We start from the raw sequence: 25,415 nt of genomic DNA on the forward strand, positions 1-25,415 counted from the left end.
TGACTCATTACATTGTTAATTTGCAGCTAAGCTTTTCTAACACAATGATATTATGCTGTAGGGCGCAATGCAAGACAGAAGATTAAAATAGGTATGATGTCCATCAACTAAATTTTATATTATTCAACTCTAATCCATGTGTAAAAAAAGAAATCATTTTATTTATATTTAAAATTGATTGAAACAAAGATTTTCATTAATTCCATTGTTCATTGTTAATATGATGTAATATTGCATTACTTTGAAAAATAAATAAATTGAAATTGTTGGCAACAGTGGTGTAACGGGTATTAATGGCCATTATATATTTATATATATATATATATATATATATATATATATATATATACCCCAAACTGAGTACCATATTATATCCTATTTGATCATATCATATCTTATTTGATCTGCATATATTTTTCTTCGAAGGTATAATATTATTTCTATATAAAAATAGAGTGAAAGTTGAGATGACCATCCCCATTCTCAATCAACATCCTCCTTAATACTTTAGCCACAATGTTAAAATGGAATTGTCATAGAAGATCCATCGTATGCATTTCTAGCCAAAAAATCCCAATTAACACGGTCTTAGGCCTTTTCAAGATCTAACTTGCAGACCACTCCTGGCATTACTTCTCAGATCCTAGAATCAATACATTCATTCGCGATCAAGATTCCATCCAAGAAATGCTTACCTTTCATGAAAGCTTCTTGCTCTTGACTAGTCACTAGAGCATTCACTTCTTTCAACTTAATAGTCAGAACCTTGAAATAATTTTATAAGGAACCTCAACAAGACTTATTGGCTGATAATCAAAAATCTCCTTGGCTCCCATCAGAACCTTGAAATAATTTTATAAGCATTGAAGCTATAATCTAGGTAGCTGCCTTCCTGGAAGTCCTTAATCACCTATAAAAGAATGCTGATATACTTAAAAAACTTCATAGAGAATCCATCATGACTTAGTCCCCTGTCCACACTCTACCAACAATAGTCTCATATATCACATCCTCCTCGATGAACCTCTCTAACCTAGGGCTGTACATTTGGGTTGTCCAAACTGAACCCAAACCTAAAATTCGAGTTCAGTTTTGGCTAAATATTTGAGTCCCTCGACCCAAAGCCGAATAGACCTAATATTCCCCCACCCACAAAATGGTCTTATTACCATTTGGGAGGGGGTGGGATTTGATTTTTATATTAAAAAAATAGTACGCGTTCAGTTGGGATTCGATCTCGGATGTCAGGTTATATTTCAGTCAGGTTCGGGTTGGAATCAGGTGTGGTTCGGGTTTGGGCCGGTTTCAGTATGGGTTTCAGGTATGGGCACAAATGTACATCCCTACTCTAACCACATATGCTAATCTTCTTTAATGTTGTCAAAATCAAGGTTATACAAGGTTGAACATCATAACAGAGAGTCCGAATACAACTTCTCATAAAACTCCATGACCCTTATCCTTATCCTCTCCTTGTCATTCACAGGGACCCCATTGATATTAATATGAGATATCAGATTATTTCTTTGACAAATATTTTCCTTTTGTGGATGATTCAAACTTAAAAACAAAATTACCTATTCTAGAATGGTTGAATTGGTTAAACATCTATTCTATTCCAACATCCAAAGAATATCACACTAACGTACGGACTCTTCCTTTCCACATAATGCAAAGTGTATTATTAATCCTCTTTGTACAGTCTACAGCATTTTTGGTTCATCTTTACTTTTGTAATTCAGGTAAACCAAGAAAAATTTATCAAATAATTTTTATGCCTAGTAAATTATGCAACAGAACTCCCAAGAGATTACAATATTTCAGAGAGACTCAATCCTTATATCCATAACAATTTGGTCCCTCCAATGTACAATATCTCTAAGGAGCCCTCAAAAAAGTTGTTATATTATTTTCTATTCCCTATGACTGCTATAAAATACTTTTCGACAATTTTGGTCAATTTTGTTAGATGCAGAAAAGATTTTCCTCAACAATCGTTATGGAAATATACTATTCAATCGTATATATGTTGAAGAGTTTGATAAAACTTACCAAATATCATCAAGACCTGGATTTATGAGTCCAATAGAAATAGAGAAATTATGAATTAGTAGATTTAATTTTTTAATAAGATGTTGGATCCTCTGCTGGATATTTGCTGCAACTCAAATGTAATGTTAATTACACAAATACCCAAGATGTACCTACACAAGTCTAGCATCACTGGTTGGTAAACCAAAATAATTAGTGCATAGTAAGAATAAATTCCTATAGGGATAGCTGATATATGTGAGAATACATCTTTCACTGCATACTCTTTGAATTCGGACTAATAAATAATAATACATGTCAATCTGAACTCAACTACTTCAATGATCCAGATAATATCATCTTATCTTATAGAGACTATATATGTGTCAGCTATGACTATTTCAGGTTCATAAGAAACTGCACACACAAGTTTTTTCACTTTGTATCCATCCTACAGTAAGTTTCCTGAGAACCTACTTTTATCTCATGAAAATTACAAGAATACCCACCTAAGGTGATTATGCATGAAGATTGATTATCTTGATATATAAATCAAAATGAAAAAAATTTATATATAAGGAAAATGGATTTGCCGGGAAAAATATTTCAAACATTGTTCTTCACAATTTTTTGACGGTCTTGGCTGTAATTTGCAAATATCATTAAAGAATATCGGTGTCGAATTCCAGCATATTTCCAACGATTTTCCCAGAAAAATAGTATAAATGGTGTTCTAAATCTCTTATAAATAAGATAACGAATTTGAAAGTCCTCCTATTAAGACCCTTCTGAGTCGAAACTTGTTTTATTGAAAACACCTAGAGATTCATTTTGTAAAACAATCAGCAATGGTTCAAATAAACTAAATCAGTCCAACCGGCCATGTTTAGTCAATAGTTAGCTTACTTGCATATAATACATTGAATTTTTGAAATGATGGTAAATTTTGTGAATTTATCAATTAAAACATAAATCAAGTGCCAACATAGCTAAGTTGGTAAGACGTGTGGATTGTGTTCCATATCCTAGGTTCAAACCCCATTCTACCCAACTTCACCTTTCTAACCATTAACCCCCTAACTATAAAATATATATATATATATATATTTAATCGCAATATTTCATGCATTTTATTTTCTACAAACCAAAAACTACAATTTTACATGATCACTGGAAAATATTCTCTTGATTTTATCAGTGCTCCACTGTACTAAACTTTTAACAGTACTTTTCAACTCAAAATTGAACTTTTCCTACACTTTTCTTATTCTATATTCTTCACAATTGTCAAATTGCTACACGTAGACCCATCTTTTATATGATCATGTTGAAAATTTGCAAAAATGTTTTTAACATTGATATTATTTTTCATTTTTCAATTAAATCCACATCTTGATTGCTCTGCAAGGGATTGAACACTCAAGTTGCTTATGGTTAATTAACCTATCAAAGTAATTCTCATGATGGTTTCTATTTTTCAGCATGTTAGTCTATTTAAACTCTGTATTATCTTTCTTATTCTTTCAACCTAACACTCAAGTTCCTTTTTGTCCTCTTTTCTTTGCTTACAGGTATGTCAATAGCTGGAATCATTATTATAGCTACAATGGTAGTTATATTATGTTGCTTGAGAAGAAAATTGTCTTTAGATAAATTGTTCTTTTGGAAGAGGAAAACAAAGAATTCTCAAAGTTTGGAGATGTTTCTAAAGGACCATGGATCCTTGATTTCAAAAAGATACAAATATTCAGATATCAAGAAAATGACAAGCTCCTTCAAGGAAAAATTAGGCCAAGGAGCTTATGGTGACGTGTTTAGAGGAAAGCTATTTGACGGGCGTATGGTGGCTGTGAAGGTATTGAGAGAATCAAAATGTAATGGAGAAGAATTTATTAATGAGGTTGCAAGTATTAGCAGGACTTCCCACGTTAATGTTGTCACTATGCTAGGTTTTTGTGTTGAGGACTCCAAAAGAGCTCTTATCTATGAGTTCATGCCCAATGGATCGCTTGAAAAGTTCATATATGATGAAAAACCACTACAGAAATATCCTCACCTTCAATGGGAGACGCTATACAAAATTGTTGTTGGCATTGCTCGGGGACTAGAGTACTTGCACCGTGGTTGTAACACACGAATAGTACATTTTGATATAAAGCCTCATAACATTCTTCTAGACCAAGACCTTTGTCCGAAAATTTCTGATTTTGGGCTCGCGAAATTGTCACTTACAAAAGAGAGTATCATATCGATGATAGGTGCTAGAGGGACTCCAGGGTACATGGCACCAGAATTGTTTAATAGAAACTTTGGAGGAGTCTCACACAAGTCAGATGTATATAGCTATGGAATGATGTTGCTCGAAATGGTTGGAGGAAGAAAGAACATTGATGTGGGAGTAGAAAATATTAGTGAAATATATTTTCCACAATGGATTCACAAGCATCTCAATACATGCAGGGATCTAGGACTACGTGGAGTTATAACTACAGAGGATGGAGAAATTGCACGAAAAATGATTTTAGTAGGTTTGTGGTGCATACAGATGGATCCATCAAATCGGCCTGCAATGAATAGAGTGTTGGAGATGTTGGAAGGAACCCTCAATGAATTGACAATTCCACCCATGCCATTTTTCACTTCTCCTTCGAGATCATGAGCAGCATCTTCAACCACATCAATTCTGTAAGACAGTTATTCTATGCTGCATCTGAATATTTCTTTCAATCGGGAGGAATTAAAATCCATTTCATTTGATGGGAAAATAAGTAATTTATGTTTTTGTTCAGATTATGAATACATGTTATAGTAATTTGTTTTGTATGTCTAAGATTAATTGCAGTAGATGGATGATAATATAAAGAATTAACGATTCAATTTCACTTTCTATAATTTATATAAATATTTATTAGTTTAATTATGTAAAATTTTGATTAGTTTTCTAATTTCTTTGAAGTATACTTACATTATACTTATTTTATTAAAAATTGGGTTTGTTGGGTCACATTATAATCTAGAAAAACAATTAGTCATAGAGTTAGAATCTGGATTTAAGTGTGTGATCAAAGGAATAGTAATTAGCCAAAGATCAAACTGTCTAGAGGATGGACATTTATTGTCAATGATGTATTTCTCAACCTTAATTCTATTAGTTAAAGAAATGGAGAAATCTCCAATTGCATGTTTTTGATAGGAGGGAAAAGGTTTCCTCGTGTTTCAAAATAACAAAATTTTATTCATGAATTTACTCTATCTATAAAAACAAAGAGTGAAGAAATAAGTTTCAGAAACTTCTAAATGTGCACTTAAAAAACTACTAATTACTTATGATTCTATTTTGAATAAGAAAATATGGTGTTTTCGATATTCAAAATCTATGACATCATCTAAATAAATGTTGATAATGAACATAATGGGTCAATGAAGTGCAAATCTCATCTCGCATTTCACAGGGGTAATTTTTGCCTATTTCGCAAGGGATTTTACTAAAATACCCCAATATTTTCTATATTAAGAAGGACTGGTAAGTAAGGTATATAAATACTATGAGTGATTAATGTTAATTAGAATTTCTAGATTAGGCTTACCTTTTATATCTTGGTTGATGTAAATTTTATAAATATAATATTATGATTCATGTAATGATCATTCAAGATTTCAAATAAAATTAGTTTTCTACATTATAGATCGTTTCAATGTAATTTATTTATATGATTTGTGTGGATTTTTAAGGAAAAATAAGAATTTCAGGATAAAAATAAAAATATTTAGAAGGAGGTTGACAAGATCATCTTGAAAAAAAAAAAAAAATAGTCCCTCACACGAAAGACCGAGGTCCAAGTGGTATGTCATCAATTTCAACTTTTCAAATTTGAAAAATAGGAGTAGTAGTACCTCATGAAAACCATTAACAAGTTAGTATTTATAAATATTATACATAACTCAAGATAGCTTGAAAAAATTGTTTGACAAAAAATATCTTATAGTATAAAAATCTATAGCTCTTTACTTGATGGATGTCTTGACTTGGCACTTTTGACTATTAGAGTGACAACTGAGTCAGGTTTAGTCCAATTGTGTTCTGAGTGTCCAAAATAATGGTTTTAAAATCCACTGGCCTTCCCACCTTTGTATGGTTGATTCGTTTGACGAGTAAAAATAAAATCTTAGATAAGGTAACAAATACTTAATTATTTTGTATAAAAAATTAGCTAATCCGACTTAGTAGAGTTTTTTATATTTTAAAATGATTAAAGTAGTCATTTTGGATCACAAGTCAATGTGAAGGACATTTGACTATGCCGCTAGGTCTTCTCCGTGTTCAAAATACTCTTTGATTTGAAAACTACCTAATGGAGGTTGACATGAGCCAATTAAAAAAAGTCATTGCATGTAAAAGATTCGTTTTTTTTTTTTTTTCTAACGATGTGTGGAAATATGAATATACGATTGGGAATTTGATGACAACCATTAAAATAATAATTAGACAACTCCCAAAAATTGCAAGGGTACATTGACCTAAGTAATTGGATTTGCTCACACAATTTTGATATTAGTATGATTCACTCTAGCTTTGTGGATCACAGTGAATCAGGTAAGAATATACAATTATTGTTCATTGAATTATTTTCAAGGGATTTGACGAAAATAATAGAGTACATATTTGAGCGAATAAAATTGTGAAGAAACAACATATTTGCTTGCAAAATCCATTACATGTAAAATTGAAAAAACAAAAATACTTTTTATTTTGTATATATGGTACTTTTTTATCCTCCAAGACATCTTCAATTCGTTAAAAATATTTGATTCTCTTAGTGCAAGGGTCATCATTGCTGGTGAAGAGTTGATTCTTTTTTATTGTTTTACTTGAGTTTGCCCTCTTTTGAGTTAAGGGGGTAGAAGATAAAATAATAATAATAATAAAATTGAAGAATTATTAAGAAACGAAGTATAGGGCCTGAGCATTCTCTTTTGATTGAGGACGGTAAAAGATGAAAAATAGTAAAGTTGGATGGGATAGTAGACCCTACGCTTATCTTCATAATTGTAATTGGTGTACTGAATTATATAGTTGTGTTTTATTATATAGATATCATTAAATAAATCGGATGCACATGAATTGTAAAGATCAATATTCTATTATATTAAATTTTTATTTTAATTAACTTAGAGAATTATCTATGATTTCAAAAAATAATTTTGTGATTTAAATTTTATTTAAAAGAAATTTTAGTTAATATTATAATATTTGTTGTTTTTATTTGAATGCATGTTTTATCTTTGCTAAGATCGTTCCTTCCGCTTAGGCTTCTTAGCCGATATGGTGAATCGAATCATTTCATTCTTATATAGTGGCAAGATCGAAATTAAATTTGAAACGTAAAATTTATTTATATTAAAACAAGATAATTCTCCCCCTTCCACTCAATCTGATGGTTCTATGCGTGAGCGACCCCAATTTGCAACTAAAGTCTTAACAAAAATCAGTCACATTACACAACCCATGACGCACGGCAAAGTCAATTTGAACGGGGCTATGGGCTCCCCAAACATAGAAAAAGCGACCTCAATTTTTTTTTGTGAATATTAGAGATACCCCTTCCATTTCGGTGAATATTTGAGATGCCTCCTCTAGTTCTAAAATAATGACTTACTCCCTTAATATTTAATTCTAAAAATGACTAAATTTTATTTGAATCAACATACCCTAATCTGGAATGTGAAAATCCTTGTTTTTTTTATTGAAAAAACAAACTTCTTGAATTACTCAATCTTTACGATAAAAAACTTTTTTTGAGGGGAATTGTTTTTTTTTTTCCACCAAAGATTGGGATATTTTCTCTAAAATTTCCTTATCTTCATTTCTTAATTTGGTAGGAATTCTTTTATGTTCCCCAATGATATAATAGATAAAATAAGAAAAATTGAGAAACTAAATCCATTTTAGAAAAAAACAAGGGTTACATGGAAATTATTTATTTTCTTCTCATTAATTTAAGAGACAAAACAAAATAGAAAATAAAACGAGGGGCGTTTGTTGATTGAATAAATAAAAAAAAAAAAATTCTTTAAGGTGGGAAGGGAATAAAGGTTTTTTTTTGTTTTTTTGTAAGAGATTGAATAGAGTGTAGTTGACCATGGTCAAGGGATATGCTATCAATTTGAAACTACCTAAGTAACTCAAAATGTAGAGGGTATGTTCAACTCAAGATGCTCTTTTTTTCTGTTATTTTTGAGGATAGACAATTCTTTTCTATTAGTCTCTCATAAAAGACCATGATCAAGATATATATGATCAATTTAAAAAGAACATAAAATAGCTAAAATATTCACCAAAAGGGGTGTATTTGTAAATTATCCAAAAACCAAATGGTCTTTCATAGCCACTTTCTTATAATCAACAAATGCAAAAGCATGTAACCTCTTATTTTTTGCTCTTTGACTCTTCTTCTCCTTCTCCTTCATATGCATCTCTTATCAAACCTTCTTTTAAAATCTCTCACATCTCCTTTTCATTTTCAAACCTCTTATTGATGCCCTTAGAGAGTCCAGTCATACTCTGGGGTCTAATTTTTCACTGTTGAAATTTTTGATAAGCTTGGTTCTTATTGGTGATGCAGCACATAATGTTCATTCTTTGGCTACATGTTCTCTTCCAAATGGTATGTTATTTGTGAAGGCTTGAAGGATATTATGAAATCAAAGGTTTTGCATTCCATATATAATTATGGTTATTTGTGTGAATGTAACTGTTGAGAAAGTTGACAAGGGATGTGAGAGGCTATGGATTGCCTAGCTATAACAGATGAAGTATGAATGTCCCTTTTTAACTTAATCTTCTTTTCTATGAGCATCATCTTTTTGCAAGTTGATTAGTTCATACTTTTAAGACAATACAACGACGTTTTCTTTCTTAAAAGTGAGATTAAGACCAATGAGACGAGGGGATAGATCCGTGATAAGTGGCCATGGAGATGGTTGGAAACTCTACTTGGTCAAAGAGGGGAGGATGTTTGTGAACCTGTATGATTTGTCTGGTTAGCTATTGGGAAATGAATAACAGTTAATTTGGCTTGTGTAGATGCAAGAAATTGCTCTACACTTTCCTTCTCTCTTAGCTCGGGCGGACCTGCAAACCAGCCCACTCCGACGATCAAGTTAGATAAATTGATCTGTATAAGTAAGTCTTTTTGAAAGAAGAAGAAAAATCGAACCTCTTTTACCCATAGTCCTCTTCCTTTTATAGGCATTGATCTGGTCTGATTTCTGCGCTACCCTTTGAGGTGACCTAGGGCAGTTAGCTCACTCCCTGACATGTCAGTTGCAGGAGTTGTTGTAACTGCCCTGCCACTTCTGGGATGACGTGAGTTGTTAATGCTGTCAATCAACTGTTGCATATGTCATATCCGTACAACCGACCTGTGCTGCCATTACCCGTACTACCTAACCTATCGGTGACTCGAGTTCGAGCTCAATCATCCGTGGCACCCGAGGAGTTCAATCTGTCGGGCTTACCTACCGAGCTTTGGAGATACTTCCGAGCTTAACCTCATGCCACGTGTCCTTATTTCAGAATTTCCCCCACAATACCCCCTCTCGAGGATACGGGCAGATTGCTCGGGTACTCGAGAATGTCAATAAGAAACTAGTGAGCTGACACATGGCGACCTCCCATTGGATCTCAACTAGGATTAATGATTTCTTTAGGGCGAATCGTTACTTAGCCTTTTCGTTTTTCGAGGGCGGCGGTCGGTTGGGCTGTTATCGTAGTGTGCGTCCTGTCTGTTGGTTTAAACAGTGCAATTATTGCATAGAGTACACGTGGCGCCCGGAGAATCGCTCGATCCGTGCGAAAAGGGGCGAACGGTCATATTGGATCCCTCAGCGTTTAATGCCTCATCATTATTGATCTGAGAGATCCCGTCCGTTGATCCCGAGTGCATATCTCGAGGCCCTTCTCGTCTATAAATATCCCATTCATTTCTCATTCGTACTTTACCTTCACTTTCCTTGCCGTTATTCTGCCCTTTTTTGCCTCCGCTCGTGCCTTCGCTGTGTCCTCGCCGCGCCAGTCATCCAGTGGCCTGAAGTGTCTAGTCGTTCGAAGTGCAAGGTTAAGGGAAGGTAACGAAAACAGAGGCCCTCTCCTCTTGCTTCCTCCTCCTCCTTCTTCTCTTTCTTTTTATTCAAATGGCCAAGGAAAAATCCCACGCCCCTGCTCGTCCTCCGCTAGAGGCGGTTAGGGACACATTTGGTGTCCCTGCCAGTGTAGGCATGTCCTATGTGGACGAGGCCTCGTCTCTCAGGGAAAGTCCCCCAGGTACCACAATAGTGCACTGGGGGCAATTCAGGGCAGGCCTCAAAGTCCCTCTGAGCAGGTTGACTCGGGAGGTCCTGAATTTTTATAGGAGGGCTCCCGGACAAATGAGCGGAAATTTCTTCCGTCTCATTAGCGCCTGCGAGCATATGAACAACAGGCTAGAGGATGGCCTCCAGCTCGGGCTATGGGACATAAGGGCCCAATTCGTCCTGAAGAACTGCCCGAACAAACCGGGCTTCTTCTACTTATCTAAGAGGAAAGGGAAGCCGTCCTTGGTCGATCTTCCCGATTCGGACAAGGAATGGTTCTTGTTCCCGATTCGGATATCCGGAGGATGAGAGAGCGTTCCTGGTGATGAGCTTCCCTCTTTGGCCCACCCCTCGTTCAACCCCCAAGGTGAGTTTTTTACTTTAATTCTCTTCTCCTAGCCTTTCCAATTTCTTTTTCCCCGGTAACTAACTTCAACTTTTCTCGTTTCTACAGCTCCGAGTAAAGACAAGTTCCCGAATGATTCGGTGGTGATCGCTCACCTGCTATCGAATCCCGAGCATTACAACTACACCACAGCCTTCCTACCGCCAACCATCCGTCCTCCGAGCATGGCACTTCAGTCCAAGCGCCCTCCCCCAGTCTTGGGCTCCGACTCTGAGGACGAAGTCGCGGAAGTTGCGCCCACCCCAACTACCGGGGCCCCAAGGGTGGGGGGCTCCGCTATCGAACAAGAAGAAGAAGAAGAAGAAGACCACCAGCCTCTGCTCAAGAGGCTGAGGAGGGGGCCTCATCCTTCTAAAGCCCCAGCGCCAGTGCTGCAGCTGCCCCCTCCTCCTGCTGTCGATGAAGCAGACCAATCAGCCAAGCCCTCACACGCATCCTCGGCTGGTTCGGCTCGTAGGGGAAATCTGTCCCTTCCTTCCCCCTGGCTGGTACAGCCATCAGTCAGGGGAAGGCCGGTGTCGGATAAGGACTCCGCCTTATCCGATCCGGCCGTAGCTAGGGCGATTTTCGACGCGTCCGCGCTTCCGCGGGATGTGGAGAAAGTACGTCGTAGTTTTGTCGGTGATTCGGCAAAATTTTCAAATGAAGCGTTCCGAGCTTTGGCTATGGTAAGTCTCTTACTTTTCATTTTTATTTTTATTTTTTTGACTTGATATTTTTTTGCGTTTGCGCCTTCTAATGCTTTTCCCTTTCTTCCTACTAGGCCTAGCATGCCATGGCCAAACTCATTGAGGTTAGCGATACCTCCGCGCAAGACCTCAAATCCGCGGAGGGTCGCATTCTTCAGCTCCAGGCTGAGAAGGATATGGCTGCGGCCAGCTCCCAAAAACTCCAAAAAAGCTTGGATAGCGCACTATCCGAGCTGGAGCAAAATAAAGACCGCCTGGCTCTGGCAGAGAGAAAAATTTCATCATTGGAAGAGTTAGTCAAGACGAAGGAGGCGGAGCAAGAGAGGGCTCTTCAAGACCAACTTAACTCCCTCCAAGCCCAGCTGGATTCCTCTAAGGAAGCTTGGGAGGCGGCTTACAACAAGCTGAAAGCAAAGCTGAGGAGAGTCGAGGCTGCTGCGAAGAAGCCGTAGGCGATTCCCGAAGTAGAAACTATTGCTGCCCCCGAGCCACCTGTCGAAGATCCAGCTGCTCCGTCCGAGGATCAAGCCCCCGATGAAGCCGAGGTCGTAATCGAAGTGGACGCATAAAAATTTTTCTTTCTTTTTCCTCTTTTTTTTTGTAATCCAATTTTGTAATCCCTTATGTAAACTCTCGATATTAATGGAATTATGTAAGTTTTTGTGTCAACTCTTGTGCAATGTGCTTTCTTTTACTTTTAATACACCCTTTGAATGATTACTTTTGCCATCATTTTAACTAACTCCTTAGTTTTGCTCGGCTCCTACTGAGGAGCTGAGGTTTCCCTTAGTCCAACTTCACGGTTGGGCTTAGTCCCCTTGGTGGGGCCAAGGCCTTTTCCTTCAGACCAACTCCTCAGTTGGGCTCGGCTCCTATGGAGGGGCCGAGGCTTTCCCTTAGTCCAACTCCTCAGTTGGGCTTGGTCCCCGTGGTGGGACCAAGGCTTTTTCCTTCAGACCAACTCCTCAGTTGGGCTCGGCTCCTATGGAGGGGCCGAGGTTTTCCCTTAGTCCAACTCCTCAGTTGGGCTTGGTCCCCGTGGTGGGACCAAGGCTTTTTCCTTCAGACCAACTCCTCAGTTGGACTCGACTCCTATGGAGGGGCCGAGGCTTTAACTTAGTCCAACTCCTCAGTTGGGCTTGGTCCCCGTAGTGGGACCAAGGCTTTTTCCTTCAGACCAACTCCTCAGTTGGGCTTGGTCCCCGTAGTGGGACCAAGACTTTTTCCTTCAGACCAACTCCTCAGTTGGGCTCGGCTCCTATGGAGGGGCCGAGGCTTTAACTTAGGTAGCAGGCATAGGCGCAAAGATGACTTTATTGATAATATTTCTTTAAATTGAATACATTCCATGGTGATTGAATTACATCCCCTGCCGATGTCTCCAAGTAGTACACGCCTATTTCCCCGACTTTGCGCACAATGTATGGTCCTTCCCAGTGACAGTCAAGCTTTCCACTATTGACTTCTTTGGTGTTGGAAAATACCTTTCGTAACACCATATCGCCGACTTTGAACTCCCTATGACGTACCTTCCGGTCATAAGCTCTCTTCAATACCTGTTGGTACCGTGCCAATCTCTCTATGACCCTTTCCCGCGTCTCATCCAACCAATCCAAATTCCGAGCCACCATTTCATCGTTGAACTCTGTCTCGGCCACTTGCGTCCTCGTAGTAGGAACTTGTATCTCAGTTGGAATAACAGCTTCCGTTCTATAGGCTAGTGCGAACGGGGTGAAACCGGTTGCCCTTCTTACCGTGGTCTGGTATGCCCATAGGACGCTGTGTAGCTCGTCTACCCATCTTCCCTTATGCTCCGCCAGCTTCTTCTTCAAGTTCTCGAGGATTGTCTTGTTGGATGCTTCAGCTTGGCCATTTCCTTGTGGATATCTTGGTGACGATTGCAGTGATCGGATTCCGTATTCCCTGAGGTACGATTGCACGCGATTGCCCTTGAACTGCGTTCCGTTGTCGGAGATCAGCGCATAAGGGATTCCAAAGCGCGTTATGATGTGCTCCCAAGTGAATTTGATAACTTCCTCTTCTCTAATCCGTGTGAGGGGAACAGCTTCCACCCATTTAGTAAAATAGTCTGTAGCTACTAGGATGAATAGCTTACCCCCCTTTCCCCGAGGTAGAGGTCCAACGATGTCCATTCCCCATATCGAGAACGTCCAGGGTGATTTCATAGGATGGAGTTCGCTGGCCGGCTGCAGGTGCATAGGGGCATGTTTTTGGCACTGATCGCAGGTCCTTACGTACTTCTTACAATCTTCCTGCTTCCTGGGCCAAAAGTAGCCCTGATTGATAACCTTATTAGCGAGCGACCGTCCTCCCGAATGATTGTCGCAGATTCCCTCGTGGATTTCCGCCATTATGAGCTCGGATTCTTCCTTTGTAAGGCATTTGAGAAGTGGTCCCCCGAAGGACATCCTATACAGCTCCTCCCCAACGAGAGTATATTTGCCGACCTGCCGAAGCAATTTTCTTGCTTTCCCCTTGTCTGCTGGCAGAACCTTTAAGTGTAGATACTGCGTGAACTCTTCTATCCATCCTGAGGTTCTTCCAATCTGTGCGCATTCCCTTTCCTCGTGTTCGATGCTCGCTTTAGGCAGGTATTCCACCGGTAAAGATCGTCCTTCCATTTCCCCTAGCATTGAGGTAATGTAAGCCAACGAATCTGCATGCCTGTTCTCATCCCTCGGTATCTGGCATATCTCCACTTGGTTGAACTTCTTAATCTCCCGCTTTACTAAGACTAGATACTTCGCCATGCATCCGTCCTTTGCTTCAAATTTCCCATTGTACTGGTTTGCTATAAGTTGGGAATCGGTACATAGCTTTACCCGGCCGATTTTCAACTCGTTGGCCATTCTCAGCCCGTGGATGACTGTCTCGTACTCAGCTTCATTATTCGATGCCCCATACCCAAGCTTGATTATCTTTTTCAGTCTATCGTTGTTTGGCGTTACAAGTACTATTCCCACCCCCGAGCTTGAGTAATTTGATGAACCATCGACGAAAATTCTCCAGCCTGCCTGCTTGTCCCACAACTCCACTTCTTCCACCCCTTCGTCTTCGTTTTCCAACTCTTCCCAGTTCGGATCTTCAACCGGGAAGTCAGCGAGGAAGTCTGCCAATACATGTCCCTTTAATGCTGTCCGTGACTCGAATTGTAAGTCATACTCGCCGAGGATTACATCCCATCTCGCCATCCTCCTTGACTTTTCGGTTATGTGCATCATCTCTTTCAATGGACTGTCCGTCACAACTCGGACACGGTGTGAAAGGAAGTAAGGTCTGAGCTTGTGTGCTGAGTAGACGAGCGACAATCCAACCTTCTCCGTCCTGGTGTACCTCATCTCCGATAGGCTCAACGTTTTGCTGACATAGTAGATAGGGTATTCCCGTCCCATATCTACTTTAAAGATAACCGAGCTTACTGACAAAGAACTTGTTGCCAGGTAAATTCCCAACTCCTCTCCTTCTTCCGGAGAGCTAAGGATCGGTGGCTGCCCCAAATACTTCTTTAGGTCGTTAAACGCTGCCTAGCACTCCACACCTCAGGCGGAATTCTTCTCTTTTTGCAACAACGTGAAGAGCGGACGGCATCGATCGGATACCCTGGAGATAAACCTGTTCAGCGCAGCTATTCTCCCTGTCAATTTCTGCACCTGCTTTTGGTTAGTGGGGCTCGGCATCTCTACCAACGCCCGGATCTGGTCTGGGTTGGCCTCAATGCCTCTCTTGGTGATAATGTGCCCGAGAAATTTCCCAGAGGAGACCGCGAAAACACATTTCTTCGGATTCAGCTTCATTTCGAAATTTCTCAGTCGATCAAAAGTTTGCTCGAGGTCTGTCAGATGGTCTCCTGTTTTCTTGCTTTTTACCAGTAAATCTTCGATGTACACCTCCACGATCTTCCCGATTAATCCTTCGAACATCTTTGTCACAAGTCTCTGGTAAGTGGCCCCGGCATTTCTCAAGTCGAACGGCATGACCTTAAAATAGAACAACCCTTGCTCGGTGATGAATGATGTTCGTTCCTGGTCCTCCACTGCTAGGGGGATTTGGTTATACCCCGAGTATCCGTCCATAAATGACATTCTCTCATGACCAGTAGTGGCATCGACCAACCTATCGATCCTTGGCAGCGGGAAGCTATCCTTTGGGCATGCCTTATTTAGGTTCGTAAAATCGATGCACACTCTCACTCTCCCGTCCTTCTTCGGTACTGCCACTATATTGGCTATCCATTCTGGGTACTCTACTTCCCTGATAAATCCAGCCTTTAAAAGCTTCTCGATTTTCTCATTTACCCCCTGCCTGAGGCGCGGAGACAGCCTCCTCGGCTTCTATCTAACAGGTTGGAAGCTTTCATCGACATTTAGTCTATGGCACGCCACCGAAGGGTCTATTCCGGGCATGTCCTCCAATGACCATGCAAACACGTCCTTGTTTGCCCTTAGAAGTTGGAGTAATGCTGTCTTCTCCTTCTGCAACATTGTGGTGCCAATATTAACTAGCTGACCTCCGTCATCGCCGAGGTCCACGACTTCGACTTCTTCAACTGTTACCCGCTGCTCCCGTTGCGGCTGCTTCTGTAATTGCTATGAAGCTTCATTCCCAGTTGGTGGTACCTTTCTCTTCCTTTGAATAATGGCCTCGGGGCCTCGATCTTGCTTCAAGGTTAGGTGAAAACACCTCTGCGCCATCTCTTGGTCCCCCCTGATCTCCATTATCCCTTCCTTACCCGGGAATCGAATAACTTGATGATAGGTTGACGGGACTGCTTTCATCTCGTGTATCCACCTCCCCCCCAGGATCGCGTTATAGGCTGAATCCGCATCTATTACCACGAATCTTGTCATTACCACTTTTGACCCTGTTGTGATCGGGAGTGTGATTTCTCCTACCGAACTGCTCGGAGCACCATTGAACCCATAAACGAGGGTTGGTGTCGGTTCCAAACTTTCTGAAACCCCCATCCTCTTTGCCATGCTCAAGAAAAGGATATCCACTGCGCTCCCCGAATCCACCAGTATCCTATGGAGCTCGACATTTCCAATTGGGAGTGCGATCACTAGTGCATCCTGATGGGGCCTTGCCATTCCCCTCAGGTCATTTTTCGTGAACACAATTGCCCGGGAATCCGCTCCGTTGCACGTCGCTCCTGCTACCCGTACTCCTGAAGCCACATTGTTGACTCCGACCATATGTCGGATCTTTTTTACTCTCTCCCGAATCACCTGCCTAGATGGTACTTCGGCCCCCAAGACCCCCGTGATGGTATGGACTATCATACGCTCTTCCGTCTCTCGACGCCCTCCTTTAGTCGGCCTTCTTTGTTCGGACTTCCGTTCGGCTCTCTCGGTAGTTTCCCCTCTTCTTTTTCTTTTCACGGAGACATAACCTTTGAGCTTCCCTGCTTCGATCATATCCTGGATGATATGGCGTAGCCTGTAACAGTCCTCAGTAGGGTGATCCTCAACCTCATGATACTCGCAGTATGGTTTTCCGGGTTTTCCCTTGTACCCCCGCGGTGGTTGAATGAAATCGGGTTCCCCCTTTATGTGCCTCAGTATCACTGATAGTTTTTCATTGAGCGGGGTATACACCCGGCCTCTCTTCCACCATGACTGCTCGTTCGAATCTCTCCGCCTTTTCTTGCTTCCTTCCCCTCCGAGGTGGGCCGGTACCTTTGTAGCATCAATTCCTCCTTCGCTGTTGGCCACTGTCTGAGCGCTTCGTCTCCTGCCCTTCACGGATTCTTCCACCAGGATGTACTTTTCCACCTTTGCATACAAATCTTCCAGACGAGTTGGGTCAGACTTGATCAAGGACTCATGCAACCGTGTTCCCGGGATGATCACAGCGATAAACACCGCGTAGGCTGTTGCCTCATCCATGCCTTCTACATCCAGGACTTTTGTTCGAAAACGAGTTACGAACGACCTGATACTCTCCCCGGGCTCCTGTCGAAGGTTAAATAGAGTGTTAACTCCGACCTTCTTCCTTCGCAGGTGCACAAACTGCCCAACAAACATTTCCTCTAGCTCGGAAAAGTTTGTAATGGTCCCAGTTGGTAAGGCCTGGAACCACATCATGGCCCCGAGCCTCAAGGTTGACGGAAATAGCTTGCAGAGTAATGGATCATCGTTCTGGTACAACACCATTTGACTTCTGTAATGCAGTATATGGTCCATAGGATCTCGTGTTCCGTCATAAGTTTCAAACTTCGGCATATGGAACGATCTGGGTGGTTCTGACTTCATTATCATTGACGAGAATGGTGTCCCTTTGAGTTTCCGAATTGCGTTCCGCACCTTTTGTGCGGGATCCTTCCCTCGTGTGAATTCCTCATCCCTCCTCCTGAGTATTTCCTCCACTTCCTTCCTCGTCATTGTTTCTTTAACTTCAGAGCTTCCTTGCTGCGTTTTGACTGTTACTGAATCTTCGGTCCAGTCTGCCTCCGTCCTTGCTGCTCGGACAATATGATCGCTACTTCGCTCTGCACCTGGGCCTTCTTCGGTCTCTGCACGCTCACCTAGCCTTTGCTTGAGCTCCTCGTTTTCCCTCCTTATGTTCATTATCTCATCATTTTGTTTCTCCAACCCCCTGCGCATTTCCTCTCTCATCTCCGTGAGTAAGTTGTACATTGCAAGCATTGGGTCTTGCGCGTTTGGGGGCGAGTCTGCTGGTAGCGGGTTTGATGGCTCTCCACGATTTTTGCCTCTAGCCCTTCCCATCTTGGTTGTTTTTCTCCTTGTAAGTTTCTCACAGACGATGCCAAATTGTAGATGCAAGAAATTGCTCTACACTTTCCTTCTCTCTTAGCTCGGGCGGACCTGCAAACCAGCCCACTCCGACGATCAAGTTAGATAAATTGATCTGTATAAGTTAGTCTTTTTGAAAGAAGAAGAAAAATCGAACCTCTTTTACCCATAGTCCTCTTCCTTTTATAGGCATTGATTTGGTCTGATTTCTACGCTACCCTTTGAGGTGACCTAGGGCAGTTAGCTCACTCCCTGACATGTCAGTTGCAGGAGTTGTTGTAACTGCCCTGCCACTTCTGGGATGACGTGAGTTGTTAATGCTGTCAATCAACTGTTGCTTATGTTAGATCCGTACAACCGACCTGTGCTACCATTACCCGTACTACCTAACCTATCAGTGACTCGAGTTCGAGCTCAATCATCCGTGGCACCCGAGGAGTTCAATCTGTCGGGCTTACCTACCAAGCTTTGGAGATACTTCCGAGCTTAACCTCATGCCACGTGTCCTTATTTCAGAATTTCCCCCACAGCTTGTCCGATTAGATGGAACAAGAGAGTAGAAACGAATGATGATTTGTTTTGCCTGATGCGTGGATTTATTCATTCGCCATGATTAATGATTATGAATCTAAAAAGGAAACTTTGTCAACTTTCTGATTTGGTGATTCTTCCTGAACTTTGTTATGAGAACTATAATTTGGTTCCATAGGTTTATGTATATATATATTTGGTATTATGAATTATGTTATAATCCTTATTCCAGCTTTACTTGTCTCAGTTTTCCTACTTGATGCATATTCTTTTCTTCTCATGTGCAGTGTACAGGGGAAACAGTGTGCCAACAATTCTCCTTATGATGCAAAAGAGCTTGTATTCTGAACAAGGCCTTCAAGTATGTTTCTTTCTTCTTTTATTGTTGTACTAATCTACTAAAAAAATTGTTGTGAATACCATTTAGTGTGTTTTTTATGATGTTGTTCTTACCTATTTGTGTTTGAAGGCAAGGTATATTTCGAATTAATGTCGAGAATGGCCAAAAGGAGTATGTATGGGACCAGCTTAGCACTCCTTATGATGCAAAAGCGCTTGTATTCTAAACAAGGCCTTCAAGTATGTTTCTTTCTTCTTTTATTGTTGTATTAATCCACTAAAAAAATTGTTGTGAATATCATTTTGTGTGTTTTTTTATGATATTGTTCTTACCTATTTGTGTTTGAAGGCAAGGTATATTTCGAATTAACGCTGAGAATGGCCAAGAGGAGTACGTACGGGACTAGCTTAACAGGGGAATTGTACCATTTGGAATTGATGTGCATTCTCTAGCAGGTTTGATAAAGGTATTCATTTGGGAATTTGTAACCTTTACTAACCATAGTTTTCCTCGTTTTGTCTGTCCAACTGGTTGGATAGCATACATTTAACAAATAACCGTCTTGAATAAGACATTTTTAATCATGACTATGTTTCTTCTCATAAATTTGTCAGATCCTTATGTTGTCAACTTAGAATTTTAGACTTTAGCGTGAACATATAGTCTTTATGAATCTGTAAATAGATCCTCTTGCTTACATTTTAATAATCTGTTTTTATTCTATGCTGAAATTTTTGTCTAAATTGATTACTGGGTTTCTTTTATGTTCAATAGGCATGATTTCGAGAACTTCCTATTGGGGTACTCGATTCACTTGCGCTGAAGCAAGAAATGCACTACAACACAAAAGAAGAGTGCACTCAAGTTGTAAGCTTACTGCTTTCAATGGAAACGCAGTTTGCTTGACTGGGCAATAAATCTGATGGTAGATGTCGTTCAGCACGAACACTACAATAAGATGAATGCATGGAATATTGCGATGGTTTTTGCACCTAATATGACTCAGGTTACTGAATATCTATGAGTTTTTTGTTTGTATGTTCAATTATGGGGAACAAAGTTAATTTTGCTTAGCAAAAATATTCATAGGGTTCACTTCAGCAACACATGTTGGCCTTAAAACCTACTAAATGGTGGATCTTGTCTGTATTTCTATTGTCAATCTGTACAAATAATGAGAGCTCCTTGTATGCTTGAGGAAATTGAATATGGTTTTCTTTTTAATTCTTTGTTTTAAGGCATTTGCTGATAAAATTGGGTTCCCATTCATGGAAATAAGTGCAAAAAATGCTACTAACGTGGAACAAGCCTTCATGGCTATGGCAGCCATAATCAAGAACATATATCTCATGTTCTAATATATAAGTTATGGAGGTAACTTAGAATATTTATTTGTGAGTTTGGAAAACTAGTGTACACACAAGTTGTCACAGTTTTAGATGACAAAAAAACTAGTTGACACTTTATCTCAGTGTATCTTTAAGTTGACACTTTATCTTAGTATCAACTATAGGGACTAAATTATTCTTCATACTTGTATTAATCCTATTATATTTTTAATGATAGTATGCATCTTCCATCGATAGTTTGGCTGTTTTTTATTTCAACAATGTTACAGTAGGGGAGGCGCCTGCATCTCCAGCTGTAATGAACCTTGCTCGACACATAGCAGAGTGCCCCAGTTTGTTTTTAAAAGTAAGTTATGACTTCTTTCTTAGCAAAACACTTCCATTGATTATTGTGCAACTTTTAGAAGATGATTATCGATAGGTTTCTTAGTGACTGCATGCAATTTCTTTTAGAAGAAAACCAGCAAGCATAAATTGAAGATGAAAGGCCTAAGAAGGCATTCAAGCTGTTATTGCTTAGATGCCTCCATGTTCTCCATGTGTGTGCTGGCAACAAAGTAAGGGTATGAAATGGGGTTGTTGTGAACAGCCATATGGCATGATTGGAAAAAAAAAAAAACAATGGCAGCTGCTATTGTGGACATGAAATGGCAACAACTGGCTACTATTGCATGTGAAAGAAAGTGGTGGTAGTGTGGCCTGAGCATATGTGTGTACTACTGTGGGCAGTGAGAAGTGGCAATGGCTACTTTGGCTTGCTACATTGACAGCAGATGGCAAGCACATCTAAAAAAACAAGTTAAAAGAATAAGAACAGCAACTATGCTTGTAAGCTAAAGGTGCAAGGATATGTAAGAGGTGGCATAAGTAAGAGGGAAAGACAAATGGCAAGTGGGACAACAGGTATGTGTGCTGGGTTTTAATGAAATGAAAAAAATAGAAAACAAATAGTGAAATGGAGGTGTAGATATGTGATTTCGTCATTACGATGACCACATTTACTAAGGTTAGGAGTCGTCACCATTCATATTATAAGTGGGTGTGAATGGTCACCCGATGTGCATTTTTTGAAAAAGGGACATTTTTGACGTTTAGTGACTCTCGATGGATAGGAACTAATCGAACATTGAGATTCAGGGTAAACGGCTCGATTGGAGAAAAGGGAAGGTGTTAGGCACCCTTTTCTCCCCATTAAATAATGGTAACCTCAACTCAACTCGGTCATTTTAATCAAAAATACAAGAATAAAAATGAAGTGCTACGTGTTGATAATGTGTACCTTAAGTAGGGATTTATTTTTGACTTGATTGTAGGATCATCCCATTAAAGGGGATGATCCTTATAAACCTTTGCCTTGAGAAGAGAGGATGAGAGAGTGTAGAAGAGAAGGGGGTTATTTTGTTGCACCCACCTTGTATCTTCGATCTTCTTTTCTTCTTCTTTTTTGAGTCTTCTTGAGTCTTAAGTGATTTAAGAAAATACAACTCTTGTATGGTTGAAGGAGTAGAGAAGAGATGATGAGAGAGATGTGTAGTATATGATTTTTTTTTGTAAGACTTGGGGAGGATTAGTGAGAGAGAATTGGTAAGATTTTTCTTAATGAGAATGGGTGATAGTTGTTAGTAGTGAGAGTTGGGAGAAGAATTTTTTTTTAGTGAAAGTTGGGGGATCTTTTTTTGGAAAGAGGAAAAGGGTATTTATAGATGTTGATGGGTTAGTTTAGGGTTATAATGGGGTGAAATGAAGAGAAGTGGTAGAATGGTGTGGGATTTAAGAGAAAGGTAAGGGTAAATTAGAGATGATTGAAGGGCATTTGTGTAAGAAGGGTAAATGGGTTGTTTTACAATCCAAATGGGTTGGATCTTTCAACCCATTTGGGTTGAGTATTAGATGGAATAAAATAAATAAGAGTGGTTGAGAAGATGAGATTGTGTAAGAGAGTAATTAATTGGTGAAGTGAGTTGAGGGGATGAGATTTTAATTAAAAGAAGGGTTGTGTAAGAGGGTGGTTGATGATATTTTGGGAGGGTGTGGGAGATGATGCCATGTGTTAAAATGGGTGAAAAATGAAGGATTGAGATGGGTTGATGGGAGAGGTTGAGTGTTTGACTTGAGAGGATGGGTGTAGGTTTTGGTTGTAGATGTGGGTTTTGTAGGGAATGATGAGGGTCAATTAGAGGAAGTATAAGTTAGGGGTATGGGTAGATTAGATTTTTTTAGAGAAAAGGTGATGGGTTGATGTGGGTAGATTAGGGGAGGTATAGGTTAGGTAGGGGTGTGGGTAGATGATGTTTAGAGAAAAGGTGATGGTATAGGTTGGGGATGAGAGAGGTGAGTTGGGGTGATGACATGTGTCATATTTGATTATCAAGATGGTGATTGGTTGATGTGGGTAGTGGTTTGTGGATTAGGATTATGGGTTGGATGTAAATTGGATATGGATAAAGGCTTGTGGTCTTTTTAGTGTATTGGGCTTGGGTTATGGAATGGTTTTAGGTTATTGGATTGGGTAGGGTTTGTTTTGGATTGGATTTTTGAGGGTGGGTATGTTTTAGGTTTTTGGTGGCGTGGGATTGGATTTAGGTTAGGGAATAAGGTGAGAAATGTAATTTGTGAGTGTTGAGGGTTTGCGGGCTTTAGGTGAGCCTAGTGTATTTGCGGATTTGGAAGCGGAGCGGTGGTAGTAGAGGAGGGGTAAGCATCCCAAGTCTCACATTTTTTAATTTATTAATTTTTTTAAGATTTTTGAAATTATTGAATTAATCAAAATGCCACGTGTTGGCAAATTGGGCTTTTTAGACCCGTTGGTAAACTTTATCGAAAATTTGACATTTTTTATTTTGGAACCGGAGCGGTGAATATTGGGAAAGCGTAAGGTAGGCCGAGTCCTTTTCGTGGACCCCCTAGACCCTTAGGGGGTATTAAGGGCCTTGATTCGATCAAACTGCCATATTTCGATTGATTTGGGCTTTTGAGGCTCGTTGACAATTTTTATTAAAAAATCTGTATTTTTGGGTCCTTTCAAGTAGTGGCCCGTTCAAATTGAGGTGTCTACAGGAGGGATGTTATTTCTCCAGCCACATGGCTATGTTAAAACAAAAAAATAAAATAAGAAGTGGAAAAGGGGTGTGAGGTGATATATGAAAGCGTTAGTAGCTGCTTTTATAGCTTAAGAACATAGGAATCTCACTAAGGACTCAATACTCCGAAACAACAAAAGAGAACTCTGACATTATCATCTTGAATAGTAGTTTTTCTTCTGTGGCCACTGTCTTCAAGTCAGGAATATGTGTGATCGATGTTTTGTAGATTGCAAAAATGTAAGATTGAGCAAATAATGAGATAAAACTTTGGTGAGTAAGATTCATTCCACAGGGACAATCGTGATTCACATTTTTTCTTTGAATTGAAACTGTTCGAGTTGTTTATGATGATAAAATAAAAAACAAAAGAAAATATTTGCAAGCAAGGGTCGAACCATAGAAACAACATTAATCCAAATAATTTTTTTACTTCCGATCCAATTCAAGTTTACAGAAACGATTAAAAATAATTTTTGAAAGAAATTTATCTAAAATAAATTACTAAAATAAAATATTAGAAATATGAGAGAGAGGTGTAGATTAATTGGATCCACATCCACAAACTTTATCAGTGAATTCCGGTTTTCTTTTTATTTTGATCCACTAAAAAAAGTTAATGTTTGTGGATCGAAAAATCTAGCTGAAAGTGCCCTCCATCTGTGGGTTGCGGATCCATTTTTTTTGGGTTTGAGATTTAGGAGTCATCACATAGGTTTACGGTCTAGGAACCGAAAGATGACTCAAAATCGGGAAAATATACTAATCTATGAAAAGAAAGGGTCCGGGGATCACGTTACGAGATCAGAAGGTGTTAAGCACCAATCCCGTCCGGTAAATGCTGGTCTCTACTTTTTTCAAAAATTATTACATTGCTAAAAACGACGTAAAAAAAAAATCTAACTTACTTGAGTGATTGCGATAATTAGTTCCCTTAGAGCTGATGATGAGCGTCCTCGTGTGAGTTTTCTTATTTTTTTATTTATTACTAGATCTGCTTCTGATCTCCAAGATGAGGTATCCTCTTCCTAGATCTGAGTATTTTCTATTTTTTTTTGTTAATATTTTTGGAGGGTTTCTAGGTGTTTTTTGAACAAAAACTAGGGTTTGGATGTTAGATAAAGAGTTGGGATTCCGAATTTAGGATTTTGGGAAGGCTAGGGGGCGTTTTTGACCTCTCTTTCCTAGGATTTATTTTTACTTGCGAGATTGGGTTGTGGAGGCTCCTATTTATAGAGTTTTTTTTTAAGTTTATAAGTTTGACTAAGTCTCTTTTAGATAAGTGAATTAGGGTTTTAATTCTTACGTACAATGAAATAATATATTTTTAAAATTTTTGGAGAAACCCCCTAATTATACTTTAATTCTTTGGACTCCAGATGAAAGGGTCTTTTAATAAATGTCAGGTGGGCTCCATTTGAACAAGTGGGATACCACTTAAAATTTGGCCCGTGGGCTTAATTAATTGATTTTATTTGTTTAAAATTTTAAACTTAATTTATTAAAATTTTACTTTATGTTTATTAATATTTTAATTATTAATTTTAAAATTTAAAATTTTTAAGATTGGAAAATTACCGTTTTGCCCCCGAAAAAGACTTTTGTGTTTCGAGGTCATTTTTTGACATTTTGGAATGTTTTGAAATTAATTTTTTATAAGAAATTAAATGAGAGTATCGATTTGTGTTATTTATGGATTTTTGATGTGAAATGATTGTCGACCCTATGAAGGGTATTTTCATAATTTTGTCAAATTTTATGAGAATTTGTAAAATAATTTATTTGATTTTAATTTGTTGTTTTATGTGATCTAAAGAGTTTTTCTAAGCTTAATGTAGGCTCTATGGATGTTTTGATGTTAGGG

General features: G+C 39.2%; 2 pseudogenes across 1 annotated transcript in view; both read left to right on the forward strand.

Annotated features, from left to right (window-relative positions):
* The window catches only part of LOC147394324 (LEAF RUST 10 DISEASE-RESISTANCE LOCUS RECEPTOR-LIKE PROTEIN KINASE-like 2.1), a 38,195-nt pseudogene that overhangs the window by 730 nt on the left and 12,050 nt on the right, over positions 1-25,415 (forward strand). The window lies entirely within an intron of this gene.
* Positions 597-4,824, forward strand: LOC147394325 (PR5-like receptor kinase pseudogene; annotated as a pseudogene).

The sequence above is a fragment of the Akebia trifoliata genome, chromosome 9 (assembly GCF_017979445.1).
Source record: "Akebia trifoliata isolate Shusen 1 chromosome 9, ASM1797944v1, whole genome shotgun sequence".
Taxonomy (NCBI): Eukaryota; Viridiplantae; Streptophyta; class Magnoliopsida; order Ranunculales; family Lardizabalaceae; genus Akebia; species Akebia trifoliata.